Source organism: Oncorhynchus tshawytscha, linkage group LG08 (assembly GCF_018296145.1).
Source record: "Oncorhynchus tshawytscha isolate Ot180627B linkage group LG08, Otsh_v2.0, whole genome shotgun sequence".
Lineage (NCBI taxonomy): Eukaryota > Metazoa > Chordata > Actinopteri > Salmoniformes > Salmonidae > Oncorhynchus > Oncorhynchus tshawytscha.
Genome location: NC_056436.1, coordinates 28595186 through 28608773, shown reverse-complemented (window position 1 = coordinate 28608773; position 13588 = coordinate 28595186). Strand labels below are relative to the sequence as shown.

The following is a 13588-nucleotide window of genomic DNA, read 5'->3' as shown; positions in this document are numbered from 1 at the left end:
TTGGCTGAGATAATGGATGGGCTGGATATGCCGAGAGATGAGTTCAGATTGGTCTGCCATGTAGCACACTTCTGTCTATAACATGAGCTGCTTAGTATGTGTAGATAATCCTTGCTACCGCAGCTTTTTTTGAAAGATAATGTTAGCCATGGAGAACTCTGCTGAACAACATTGCTGCCCTGAATTTAGCAGGTGCTATCGACAAAGTTCAATGGGAAGAAGTTGTGATGGACTACTTTCTGCACACGGTCAGTGTGAACCAGAGTGACTTGACGCACGCCGGACCAAACAAGCTGTACAGTAGTTAGCTACAAACTATCAAGTGAGTGGAATTGCAAGCATGTTATTCTTGCATTTCCAAATCAGTGAAAACTGCTCAATTATGGTTGACTATTCCTTGTCAAATATTGCATTGTTATCCGACTGGCCTTGGCATGCTACTGTTTAGGACTAAGGTATGGATTCCCTATGGGCCACACTCTGCCTTTTTCTGTACAGGCACAAAGAGGATCTCTCCAACGCCTTCAGGTCCAGGCGATATGGGCTTGACGGTGTATCTACACACAATACATTTAATCTGGAGGTCACAATGGACCCAGTGAAATTCAAAACCTCCATCAATCCAACTGTTTGCTGAGATAATGTTTGGCATGTGCTTCCTTCATGTCATCATATTACTTTGTCTTTTCCATTCACCCCAACACTGCAAAGTACAAAGGCATATTTTTAAGTCTGATTTCAGAGCATTTTCCCCCCAGTCCAATTATAATGGCTGCCAGTGTCCTTAAAGTTGAGGATGAGGGAATGAATGCCATTTAAACAAGAAGTGACTCCTGTAACCCAACGCCCTCTCTAGAGTGGTTTCTCTCCCTGGGGATATTGCAGTAAGTGTTCATATCCAATAGACTGGATTTTTTTATTTAACCTTTATTTACTAGGCAAGTCAGTTGAGAACAAATTCTTATTTATAATGATGGCCTAACAAAAGGCCTCCTGCGGGGATGGAGGCTAGGATTTAAAAAATAAAAATAGGACAAAGGGAGATCATAGACAACAACATAGCTAGGCAGCAACACATGACAACACAGCACAGTAGCAACAAGATGGTAGCAGCACAAACATGGTACAAACATTACTGGACACAGACAACAGCACAAAAGACAATAAGATCGAGACAACAATACATCACGCAATGCAGCCTCAACTGTCAGTGAGAGTGTCCATGACCGAGTCTTTGAATGAAGAGATTGAGATAAAACTGTCCAGTTTCAGTGTTTGTTGCAGCTCGTTCCAGTCGCTAGCTGCAGCGAACTGAAAAGAGGAGCGACCCTGGGATGTGTTTGGGGACCTTTAACAGAATGACTGGCAGAACAGGTGCTGTATGTGGAGGATGAGGGCTGCAGTAGATAGGGGGGAGTGAGGCCTAAGAGGGTTTTATAAATAAGCATCAACCAGTGGGTCTTGCGATGGGTATACAGAGATGACCAGTTAACAGAGGAGTATAGAGTGCAGTGATGTGTCCTATCAGGAGCATTGGTGGCAAATCCGATGGCCGAATGGTAAAGAACATCTAGCCGCTTGAGAGCACCCTTACCTGCCGATCTATACATTAGGTCTCCTTAATCTAGCATCGGAAGGATGATCATCTGAATCAGGGTTAGTTTGGCAGCTGCGGTGAAAGTGGACTGATTACGATAGAGGACACCAAGTCTAGATTTAACTTTAACCTGCAGCTTTGATATGCGCTGAGAGAAGGGCAGTGTACTGTCTAGCCATACTCCCAAGTACTTGTATGAGGTGACTACCTCAAGCTCTAAACCCTCAGAGGCAGTAATCACACCGGTGGGGAGAGGGGCATTCTTCTTACCAAACCACATGACCTTTGTTTTGGACGTGTTCAGAACAAGGTTAAGGGCAGAGAAAGCTTATTGGACACTAAGAAAGCTTGGTTGTAGAGCATTTAACACAAAATCCGGGGAGGGGCCAGCTGAGTATAAGACTATCATCTGCATATAAATGGATGAGAGAGCTTCCTACTGCCTGAGCTACAAGAATGGAATGGTCTACCATATCAAAAGCTTTGGCCAAGTCATTAAAAATAGCAGCACAACATTTCTTAGAATCAAGGGTAATGGTGACATCATTGAACACCTTTAAGGTTGAAGTGACACATCCATAAACTGAGCGGAAACCAGATTGCATACCCAAGAGAATACTATAGACATCAAGAAAGCCAGTCAGTTGATTATTGACAAGTTTTTCCAACACATTTGATAAACAGGGCAAAATAGAAATAGGCCTATAACAGTTAGGATCAGCTTGATCTCCCCCTTTAAATAAAGGATGAACCGTGGCTGCCTTCCAAGCAATGGGAACCTCCCCAGAAAGGAGAGGCAGGTTAAAAAAGGTTTGAGATAGGCTTGGCGATGATAGTGGCAGCAACCTTAAAGGAGAAAGGGTATAAACCATCTGACCCAGATCGTTTTTTTGGGGTCAAGTTTCAGGAGCTCCTTTAGCACCTCGGACTCTGTGACCTTGTAGCGGGTTAGGGGAAATAGAGGGAGAAGCATCCCGATAGTCGCATTAGAAGGGGTGGGAGATGAGGAAATGTTGGACAGCCAACATGACTCATGGCTGAGTCAAATAGGAATCCTGACTTAATGAAGTGATTAAAGAGCTCAGCCATGTGCTTCTTGTAAGTCACAACCACATCAACTTTAAGAGCAGCTGTGAAGAGGGTTTATTCTCCAGGTCTTTAACCGTTTTCCAGAACTTCTTGGGGTTAGACCCACAGAGAGAGAACTGCTCTTTAAAGTAACTAACTTCGGCCTTCTGGATAGCCTGAGTCCACTTTTTTATTTTACCTTTAACAAGGCAAGTCAGTTAAGAACAAATTCTTATTTTCAATGACGGCCTAGGAACAGTGGGTTAACTGCCTTGTTCAGGGGGGACCTTGTCAGCTTGGGGATTCGATCTTGCAACCTTTCGGTTACAAGTCCAACGCTCTAACCACTAGGCAACCTGCCGCCACTTATTTCTCATTTGCTTGAACGAGAGCCAGTCAGCCTGACTATGCGTGTGGCGAGCCAAATGCAATTTGCCAAATGCAATTCTTGAGGTGGAGTAACTCTGCAAGATCACGTCCGAACCAGGGGCTGAACCTGTTTTTAATTCTCATTTTCTTTATGGGGCGTGTTCGTTAACAACACCACTGAAAATATAAAAAAAATAAGGTCCAAGCGTCTTCGACAGATGGGATCAAGTTGATTCTATACAAATTTGACAAATGCCAGTTAATGTTTTTTAGCAAGCGTCTATGACAAATTACAGTAAAACAGGTACAGCCATCTGAAGAATCTTCCCAGTGAAAAAACGGATAGCTTACAGCCTGTTGGCCGGCTCTCATCTCATCATACCTAGGCCTATTGTCTAAACATACTGGTTACAGTAGATCTTAAAAACTAGGATAGGTGTTGTGTGCTCCTGCTATTTTTCACCCCATCAACACTCATTTATGTCTGGTGAAGCACCCACTGAGTGATATTCCCTGGTCTTGTCAGCATGCTATGGCAGAGTGAAGGCAGTCCTAGTAACACAGGCTTCCCTCATTCACCATGAGCTGACAGGAGGAAGACATACGTCTATTAAAAAGCCATGGCTGGCTTACACAATGCCATGTAAATAACAGAGTAGCAGTGGACTGGAGCTCCAGGTGGAGATAACGAGTGGCCATCAATCTTCACTGGCCCACGGAGACAGGAAGTGGACTGGTCACATGGCTTGGCTGCCGTGAACAGTTCAGTAGCCTGCAGATAAAGCAATGTATTGAAGAAACGCAAATCATGATCTGGCGATTAAACGTTTGACCACAGGAGCAGGTCATTATTGTAAAAGAGAATGTGTTCTCAATGACGTACCTGGTTAAATAAAACATTCATGAAACATTACATAGCACGCACCTCTACCAATACTTGAGGTGATGTACAGTAAATTGGTATTGTAAAAGTTAAGCATATCATGCTATGCATCTTAGAGGCTTTTCACTGTGTACTCAACTGATCCAAGAGCAGCTTGCTGGGGTTCAAAGTTTGTCGGTATACAATGCATTCGGAAGGTATTCAGACCCCTTCCCCTTTTCCACATTTTGTCATGTTACAGCCTTACTCTAAAATGGATTCAATGAAAATCCTCAACCTGAACACAATTCCTCATAACGACAAAGTGAAAACCGGTTTTTAGAAATGTTTGAAAATTTCAATTGATTGGACATGATTTGGAAAGGCACACACACGTCTATATAAGGTCCCACAGTTGACAGTGCATGTCAGAGCAAAAACCGAGCAATTGAAGGAATTGTCCGTAGAGCTCTGAGACAGGATTGTGTCAAGGCACAGATCTGGGGAGGGGTACAAAACAATTTCTGCAGCATTGAAGTCCCAAGAACACAGTGGCCTCCATCATTCTTAAATGGAAGAAGTTTGGAACCACCAAGACTCTTCATAGAGCTGGCCACCCGGCCAAACTGAGCAATCGGGGGAGAAGGGCCTTGGTCAGGGACGTGACCAAGAACCCAACGGTCATTCGGACAGAACTCCAGAGTTCCTCTGTGGAGATGGGAGAACCTTCCAGAAGGACAACCATCTCTGCAGCACTCCACCAATCAGGCCTTTATGGTAGAGTGGCCTCATTAAAAGGCACATGACAGCCCGCTTGGAATCTGCCAAAAGGCACCCAAAGGACTCTCAGACCATGAAAAACAAGATTCTCTGGTCTGATGAAACCAAGATTGAACTCTTTGGCCTGAATGCCAAGCATCACGTCTGGAGGAAACCTGGCACCATCCCTGTTGCGAAGCATGGTGGTAGCAGCAACATGATGTGGGGATGTTTTTCAGGGACTGGGAGACTAGTTAGGATCGAGGGAAAGTATAGAGAGATTCTTGATGAAAACCTGCTCCAGAGCGCTTAAGCACACAGCCTGACAGAGCTTGAGAGGATCTGCAGAGAATAATTGGAGAAACTCCCCAAATACAAGTGTGCCAAGCTTGTAGCGTCATACCCAAGAAGACTCAAAGCTATAATCACTGCCAAAGGTGCTTCAACAAAGTTCTGAGTAAAGGGTCTGAAATCTGATATCAGTTTATTTTTAATACATTTGTAAAAATGTCTAAAAAACTGTTTTTGCTTTGTCATTATGGGGTATTGTGTGTAGATTGATGGAGAAAAAAAATGTAATCCATTTTAGAATAAGGCTCTAACATAATTTTGGAAAAGTAAAGGGGTCTGAATACTTTGCGAATGCACCGTTGTCCCCTGGGCCTGGATGAGAACACAGAGGGTATGAACACATCACTCACACTGCTGTGACCTCAGTCAGGGCCTGAGCAAAGCTAACTGCAGCTACGTACACTCCTAAGCTCTCTGACCAATCAATACAAGACCATTTCTTAGCTCAACAGTATTTGTATACACTTTTCACTGAGCAAATTGCCACAGTAAAGTCAATATCATCTGAGCCCTATCTGAACCTTGCTGTAATGCAAAATAATACTTCGATCTGAATAGGAGACACGTTGAACAAGGTAATGTTTTAATTTTAAGGTTCCTCAAACCTTGAGTAATTTATGCAGCAGCAACAGTAAAAGCAGCCAAAACTGCATCACAATGTTGTCCAACAACTGTGCTGTCCAACTATTAGCTTTCAGGAGATAAGAAAGAGACAGCAACTAGAGTGAGAACGAGGTTAGAGAGAGAGAGATAAAAGAAAGATATTAAGCATGCAAAATGTCAAACATTACTGGACTCCACTTTGGTGTGATTTCACTGCATCAATAATGTCACTTCTTGTGACTCTTGGGAAACTTACGGTATGTGATATCAGAGGACACCATGAGCCGCTCACTGTGCAGCTAGAGAGCTGGTGCAACAACAGGATATTTCCTGCAGGCATCAATGGGCGAGCTGATGAACTGATAGCAGTGGCAAACAGACTGGGACAATACATTAAAGCTATAAAAACCATTAGGCCTATCTTTCACACTGGGCTAATCTTGTGAAGAGATTGGTTTTCAGATCATTGTGTGTCAACTGTCTGCTGCCAGCAGCATCTGGAAATTTCCCTGAGGACAACAGGAAGTCCCCATGGATCCAGGATAAAAATCAGACCCAACAAAGCTCTCTGAGGAGATGTTTATTTCTATTCTACCCACCTAGCACATGCCGTTCTGAGAACCATATGTTTCTTGGAGCTTGGTGAAAGCATGTTTGTCTTACGGTAATTTTGCATACAACCTTCCCACAACTTTCTGGGAATGGTGCAGAATAGTTACGTGGCTTTTGGAACATTCTCAGCACATTTAAGCGGCAGGGTAGGCTAGAGGTTAGAGCGTTGGACTAGTAACCGAAAGGTTGCAAGTTCAAATCCCCGAGCTGACAAGGTACAAATCTGTCATTCTGCCCCTGAACAGGCAGTTAACCCACTGTTCCTAGGCCGTCATTGAAAATAAGAATTTGTTCTTAACTGACTTGCCTAGTTAAATAAAGGTTAAAACATTTTTTTTTAAAGGAACGTTTCCTACAGGTTTCCTCATTGTTCTACTTAAAGTAATGTTCTTAAATTGTTCAGAGAACCTTAGGAAAAATGTCCATTAAAAAAAAGTTTAAAAAGTTAAACTTTCAGAGAACGTTTTTTAAAAACATATACAGTCCGTTCTCAGTATCAACAAAAATCTCTGACTATCCTCCATCTTGTTAATTGTGTTCAGGTGTGTCGGCCAAGCCCACTAATTGATCTTAATGGGTGCTTGCTTCCTTTGAAATGGGGTCTTTTTCAATAGACTAAAATGAACAGCTTTGTAGGAGTTTAAAAAACATAGCATGCTAGCTCAATCCTGGTGGCGCAGCGAACTAATTACATGGATAGAGAACAGAAGCTCAGGCTCGAATCTCACTGACAATAAACGTGTTTGCATGATTAATGCCTAAGCAAAATAATTTCCATGTATCCTATCTGTGAATAGAGTTCAAAACAGAGCTAGCAGTGTTATTAAAAGTATGATTGAAACATGTTATCAGAACGTTATTTAATTACCTTCAAATAAGCTATAATTTCCATTCTCAGAACATTAATAAAATCGCCCAGGAAAACATAGGGAACCATTGTAAAACATTCTTAGAACCTCCCAGCAACCTAAAAATGAAGGTCCCCAGAACAGGCAAAATGTTCACTTCCATTCTTGGAATGTTTTAAAAAAGGAAACGTATGGCTTCCTTCCCAGGAACAATGGCAAACCAAAAACGTACATTCCCACAACTTCCAAGGAACCAAATGTGCTAGCTGGGTAGTGATTGAGTTTGCCCTCCTCACTGCCCCAGCATGCCATAGTACCTTCCTTATCTGTTAAATGAGGGTTCCCTTTCCATTATTTTTTATTTTTTATTTGACCTTTATTTAACCAGGCAAGTCAGTTAAGAACAAATTCTTATTTTCAATGACGGCCTGGGAACAGTGGGTTAACTGCCTGTTCAGGGGCAGAACGACAGATTTGTACCTTGTCAGCTCGGGGGTTTTGAACTCGCAACCTTCCGGTTACTAGTCCAACGCTCTAACCACTAGGCTACCCTGCCGCCCCAAGGGTTATTAACACTTAACTATAGTACAGCCTTGCACAGTACAAACATAGGTTTACTGCAGAGTTTAAGCAAAAGCTCTCTACCAACAAGCAATACTGCAAGAGATACAGTAATGTGATAGAGGGTTATTATTATTATCCAACCGCGTACACTGCTGTTTGTGCAAACACAATGATGAAATAAAACAAAATGCCCCACCTATCAGCAACAAAAAGCACAATAGGCTTGCATGACAACCTATTCAATTCTGTCCCATTACTTTACTGTAGAATGGAAATCTCTATATCACAGTAGTTCTAGATAAAACAATAAGGATGGAGAGGGGAGGGTGAATATTTCATAAATGAACCATAACCAAGAAGCATTCACAAACAACAGCAATTACATCACTTAGTGAGCAAGTGTGGACAACAAAAGTAAACAGCTGTGCGCAGGGAGAGCTATACAATAGTGCCCTATCACACAGGGAAACAGTCAGACAATCTATTGAGAGAGATACTCCCCTCTCCAACTAATAAGAGCTTAACATAAAGTAGTTCAGACAGACCTGCATCCGCTCAGAGTTGTCCGTCCATCAGTCTCTCCATCAGAGGGCTGAGGTGGATCCTACTACAGGGCAGGATGCTGTGGGCTACCCACTCTGTCGGGTCATGAGGCACTACAACCAGTGCCACCGTTGCAGCAGTGACTCAACTGAATACTGTACGCTCTCACTCGCTCACACACACACCACACATGATTCCCACCTCTAAAAAAGCAGCCTGGTTTAAATAAGAGGCAATCAAATTAAATCTATAAACACTAATGTTTCTCATCCTCTTAAAAGTCCTTCTGATTCTATTGACTGCTGTGGGAAAATTAGAACCTTGAACTGCCTTTACCCCATGAGTGGCAGGCAGACATTACCAGGAGCAGAGGGTGGGGGGGTTGAAAAGAGCAAATTGTAGTTCAAGCCAGTTAATCTGCTCAACGCACCAGAAAAACAGCTGAGGTGGATGTGTGTGTGCACCTGACTGAGGATTTGCTGCCCTGAAAAATACATCATACAAACAAACTCTGAAAAAAGGTAAATCTGTAACACTAAACCTGCAATGTAAACAGTTCAATGGATCTGCCTTGGCCCATTACTCACAACCAATTCAGTTCAGTAAAATAATTATTTGAAATTACATTTCTGGCTATTATCTGCATCTCTGACCAACAGCCGTGCCATCCCAGTTAGAGTACCCCTTCAATTAGAGGATCAAATGAAGGTCATTGTGAAACACAATCAAGCCAGCAAACAGAACATTGCGTTACACAGGCCAATTGAGGAAGGCCTAGTCCATGTTTTTACTAGGCTTGGGCGATATACCATTTACCCAGGTAATTATTCTTTTTTGGATAAACATACATATAGATACCAAAACCACAAAAAACCACCACAACAGTCCATGAACACACAGTAGCCTCCCCTTTCAATACACAGAGTACATATCAAAATCAAACCGTGATTATGTCCGTTGGCAAATGTCACACTCCTCAAGATGATCAATGTAAAGTTTCCAGAGTTGATTTAAAAAAACAGAATCTAATGTAACTACATAGTTCAGCCCTCCAGTTTGTTATTTATGGTGAGTATGATGCTTTACAATTGATATCTATAAAAACTATTTGCAGTAATTAGACCCAAGTTATAAATGTATTTGATATTGGTCACCAATATTTACATATTTCCAAACAGACATAATTGTGGAGATAGGAATTTCCATCCATCTAGACACAATATGATAGCACAGACATGATCTCAAAATGATGTCAGTTTGTCACAAGACCAATATAACAACTATGTCAAAGGTTTAACTGAGTTACAGTTCATAGAAGGAACAGTCAATTAAAATAAATGAGGCCCTAATTTATGGATTTCACATGACTGGGAATACAGATATACATCTGTTTTTCACAGATACCTTAAAAGAAGAGTAGGGGCGTGGATCAGAAAACCAGTCAGTATCTGGTGTGACCACCATTTGCCTCGTGCAGTGTGACACATCACCTTTGCATAGGGTTGATCAGGCTGTTAATTGTGGCATGTTGCCACACTCTTCAATTTCTGTGGATATTGGCAGGAACTGGAACACACGGTCATACACATTGATCCAGAGCATCCCAAACATGTTCAATGGGTCACGTGCCTGGTGAGTATGCAGGCCATGGAAGAACTGGGACATTTTCAGCTTCCAGGAATTGTGTACAGATCCTTGAGACACGGTCCGTGCATTATCGTGCTGAAACATGAGGTGATGGCAGCGAATGAATGGCAGAACAATGGGCCTCAGGATTTCGTCATGGTATCTGTGTGCATTCAAATAGCCATTGATATAATGCAATTGTGTTCGTTGTCCGGAGCCCATACTATAACCCCACCACCATGGGGCACTTTGTTCACATGTTGACATCAGAAAATTGCGAGCCCACACAACGCCATACACACAGTCTGCCATCTGTATGGTACAATTGAAACCAGGATTAAAGAGCACACTTGTCCAGCATGCCAGTGGCCATCGAAGTTGAGCATTTGTCCACTGAAGCCAGTTACGACGCCAAACTGCAGTCAGGTCAAGATCCTGGTGAGGACGATCAGCACACAAATGGGTTTCCCTGAGACAGTGACAGTTTGTGCAAAAATTATTTGGTTGTGCAAACCCACACTTTATTCAGCTGTCCAGGTACTGGTCTCAGACGATGCAGCCGGTGAAGAAGCCGGATGTGGAGGTCCTGGGTTGGCGTGGCTACATGTGGTCTGCGTTTGTGAGGCCGTTGGATGTTCTGTCAAATTCTCAAAAACGACGTTGAATACGGCTTATGGTAATTAACATTAACAATTATCTGGCAACAGCGCTGAGACATCTGTGGCATTGTCTATTGTGACAAAGCTGCACATTTTAGAGTGGTCTTTGTCCCCAGCACAAGGTGCACCTGTGTAATGATCATGTTTAAACAGCTTCTTGATATGCCACACCCGTCAGGTGGATGGATTATCTTGGGAAAGGAGAAATTGTCACCTACAGGGATGTACAGTAAACAAATTTGTGCACAAAAGGAGAAACACGCTTTATGAGTATAAGGAACATTTCTGGGATCTTTTCGGCTCATGAAACCAAGACTTTACATGTTGTGCTTATATTTTGATAAGTATAATAGTGTTCCTTTTTGTTTTTTGCATCTCCAACAGACATATTACATTTATGGATGCATTACATGCATTGTGGCAGGAGTGTAGTAATTTAATTTATATGTTTTAAGGTTGTAGTAACACACATTTTTCACATATCAGTGACCAATAGTTCTCATCAATTTCTTGAGATTTGTTTCCCCATTTGTTGCTTTGTGTCAGACCCTAGTAAAACTACCTGTCACCATTGGCATCGGCTAATGGGGATCCTAATCAATCAAATTTCCACAGAAATTTATTTTTCATGCTTGAATTTTTTTACATTTTAATTTGCATTATTTAATTTTTTTTTCCAATTCACTTTCAATCCTGATATAGCACCATAACAGTGCATTTGGAAAGTATTCAGACCCCTTGACCTTTTCCACATTTTGTTACGTTACAGCCTTATTCTAAAATGGATTAAATTGTCCCCCCCCTATCAACACACACACACCATAACGACAAAGCAAAAACAAGTTTAGACATTTTTGCAAATGTATTAAAAATAAACTGAAATATTCCATTTACATAAGTATTCAGATCTTTTTGGGTATGACGCTACAAGCTTGGCACACCTGTACTCAGTGGTGGAAAAAGTATACAATTGTCATACTTGAGTAAAAGTAAAGATACCTTAATAGAAAATGACAAATAAAAATTTAAGTTACACAGTAAAATACTACTTGAGCAGAAGTCTAAGTATTTGGATTAAAATATTCTTAAGTATCAAAAGTAAAAGAGTAAATCATTTCAAATTCCTTACATAAATTAAACCAGATGGCACCATTTTCTTGTTTTTTAGCCAGGGGAACACTGCAACACTCAGATATAATTTACCAATGGAGCATATGTGTTTAGTGATTCTGCCAGATCAGAGGCCGTAGGGATGTTCTCATGATAAGTGCATAAATTGGGCCAATTTCCTGTCCTGTTAATAATTCTAAATGTAAAGAGTACTTTTGAGTGTCAGGGAAAATGTATGGAGTAAAAAGGTAATTGTTTTCTTTAGGAATATAGGGAGGTAAAAGTTGTCAAAAATATAAAAGTACAGATAAATTAAAATACTTAAAATAGAAAAAATTAAAATTACTAAAAGTAGTTTAAGTACTTTACACCACTGCCTGTATTTGGAGAGTTTCTCCCATTCTTTTCTGCAGACCCTCTCGTTCTGTGAGGTTGAAGTCCGGGCTCTGGCTGGGCCACTCAAAGACATTCTGAGACTTGTCCCAAAGCCACTCCTGCGCTGTCTTGGCTGTGTGCGTAGGGTCATTGTCCTGTTGGAAGGTGAACCTTCGCCCCAGTCGGAGATCCTGAGTGCTCTGGAGCAGGTTTTCATCAAGGATCTCTCTGTACTTTGCCCCGTTCATCTTTTCCTCGAACCTGACTAGTCTCTCTGTCCCTGCCGCTGAAAAGTATCCCCACAGCACGATGCTGCCACCACCATGCTTCATCGTAGGGATAGTACCAGGTTTCCTCCAGACATTACGCTTGGCATTCAGGCGAAAGAGTTCAATCTTGATTTCATCGGTCCAGATAATCTGTTTTCTCATTGTTTGAGTCCTTTTGGCAAACTCCAAGCGGGCTGTCATGTCAATCGTATCGCTTTCGATGCTGCCCGTTACCTTGCTAATTGTAACACTTTTCCCAGGCGTATATTTAGCCTATTTCTCGTCATAAGAAATCAGTGATATTTGATCCCAGGCATCTATTAGAAAGTTGTGTGAGATGTGGCCTCCTACGTCTCCCTTCACATAGAAACTCGTCTCTATGAACCACTATCGAACGAACCAAGGCCATGCACCCCTATAGGAGTTTTCTGCCCCGCTGTGTACAAGTGTTCGCTGCTGGTTCTTTTGTAAAAAATGCATAGCAGCATTCCCTCCGAATGCAGTAGTCTTCATTACCATTCTACACTCATCCTTCCAATGACCAACGGTCCCACATCTAAAACAGGGATCTGTCGCCATACGCTTTGATGATTTTTCGCTACTTTTCCCTCCCTGTTTCTGTGTATTACCTTGGCCATTGAAACCACTGTTCGTGACTTTCACTGTGGCCGTGTTTACGCCTCGCACGACCGCGAATTGAGCGGCGTTCGATGCCACTCTCAAAGCATCCTGCTGTATTTCATCCACAACCCCCGCCATTGCCATTTTGATAACAGGTTTCAAACCTGCAGTCAAAGCAGATGTACACATTCTATCAATGTACTCACGTACCCAGTGTTCTTACAGCGGCGTACATCTCATAATTTTGGGTTTATCGGTTTGTCTTTTTTGTTGATAGAATGCTGACATCAAAACGCTGGTGTATTGAGCGTTGATTCTTATTTCAGGTCATTGTGCCAAGTCACAATTCAAGTCACAACATCTCTGTATTCTCTATTAGATTGGAATTTCCGTCAGCAGGGAAATGCTGACCAATTTGCTATTTTTTTCCCCATATTCGAGCCGATTTGGTAGAATGCTTGTGCGGCCCTATAGCTTTTAGTAAAAACGGTTCTTCCTCTAGCCCCTCTTTACTCCGAAGCCTCTCCCGACAGTGTCCAGAGTATTTAGATACCCCCACTCTATTAACTATTATCTGTATTAGAACCAATAGTATCGCGTCTGCAAATGTATTACTGGAGAATAAGGGTGACCTAATGTCTCATTCCAGTGTTCAGCCTCAAATATCACTGTTGTTGATAACACACATTACCAAAAGTATTCACAGTTGTCTTGAACCAACCTCTCTCCTTATTGCTACTGCTAATATACAC

General features: G+C 41.9%; 1 protein-coding gene across 4 annotated transcripts in view; it reads right to left on the bottom strand.

Moving 5' to 3' along the window:
* Positions 1–13588, bottom strand: part of tmem63c (transmembrane protein 63C) — a 55070-nt gene that overhangs the window by 21400 nt on the left and 20082 nt on the right. The gene's annotated exons all lie outside the window — the stretch shown is intronic.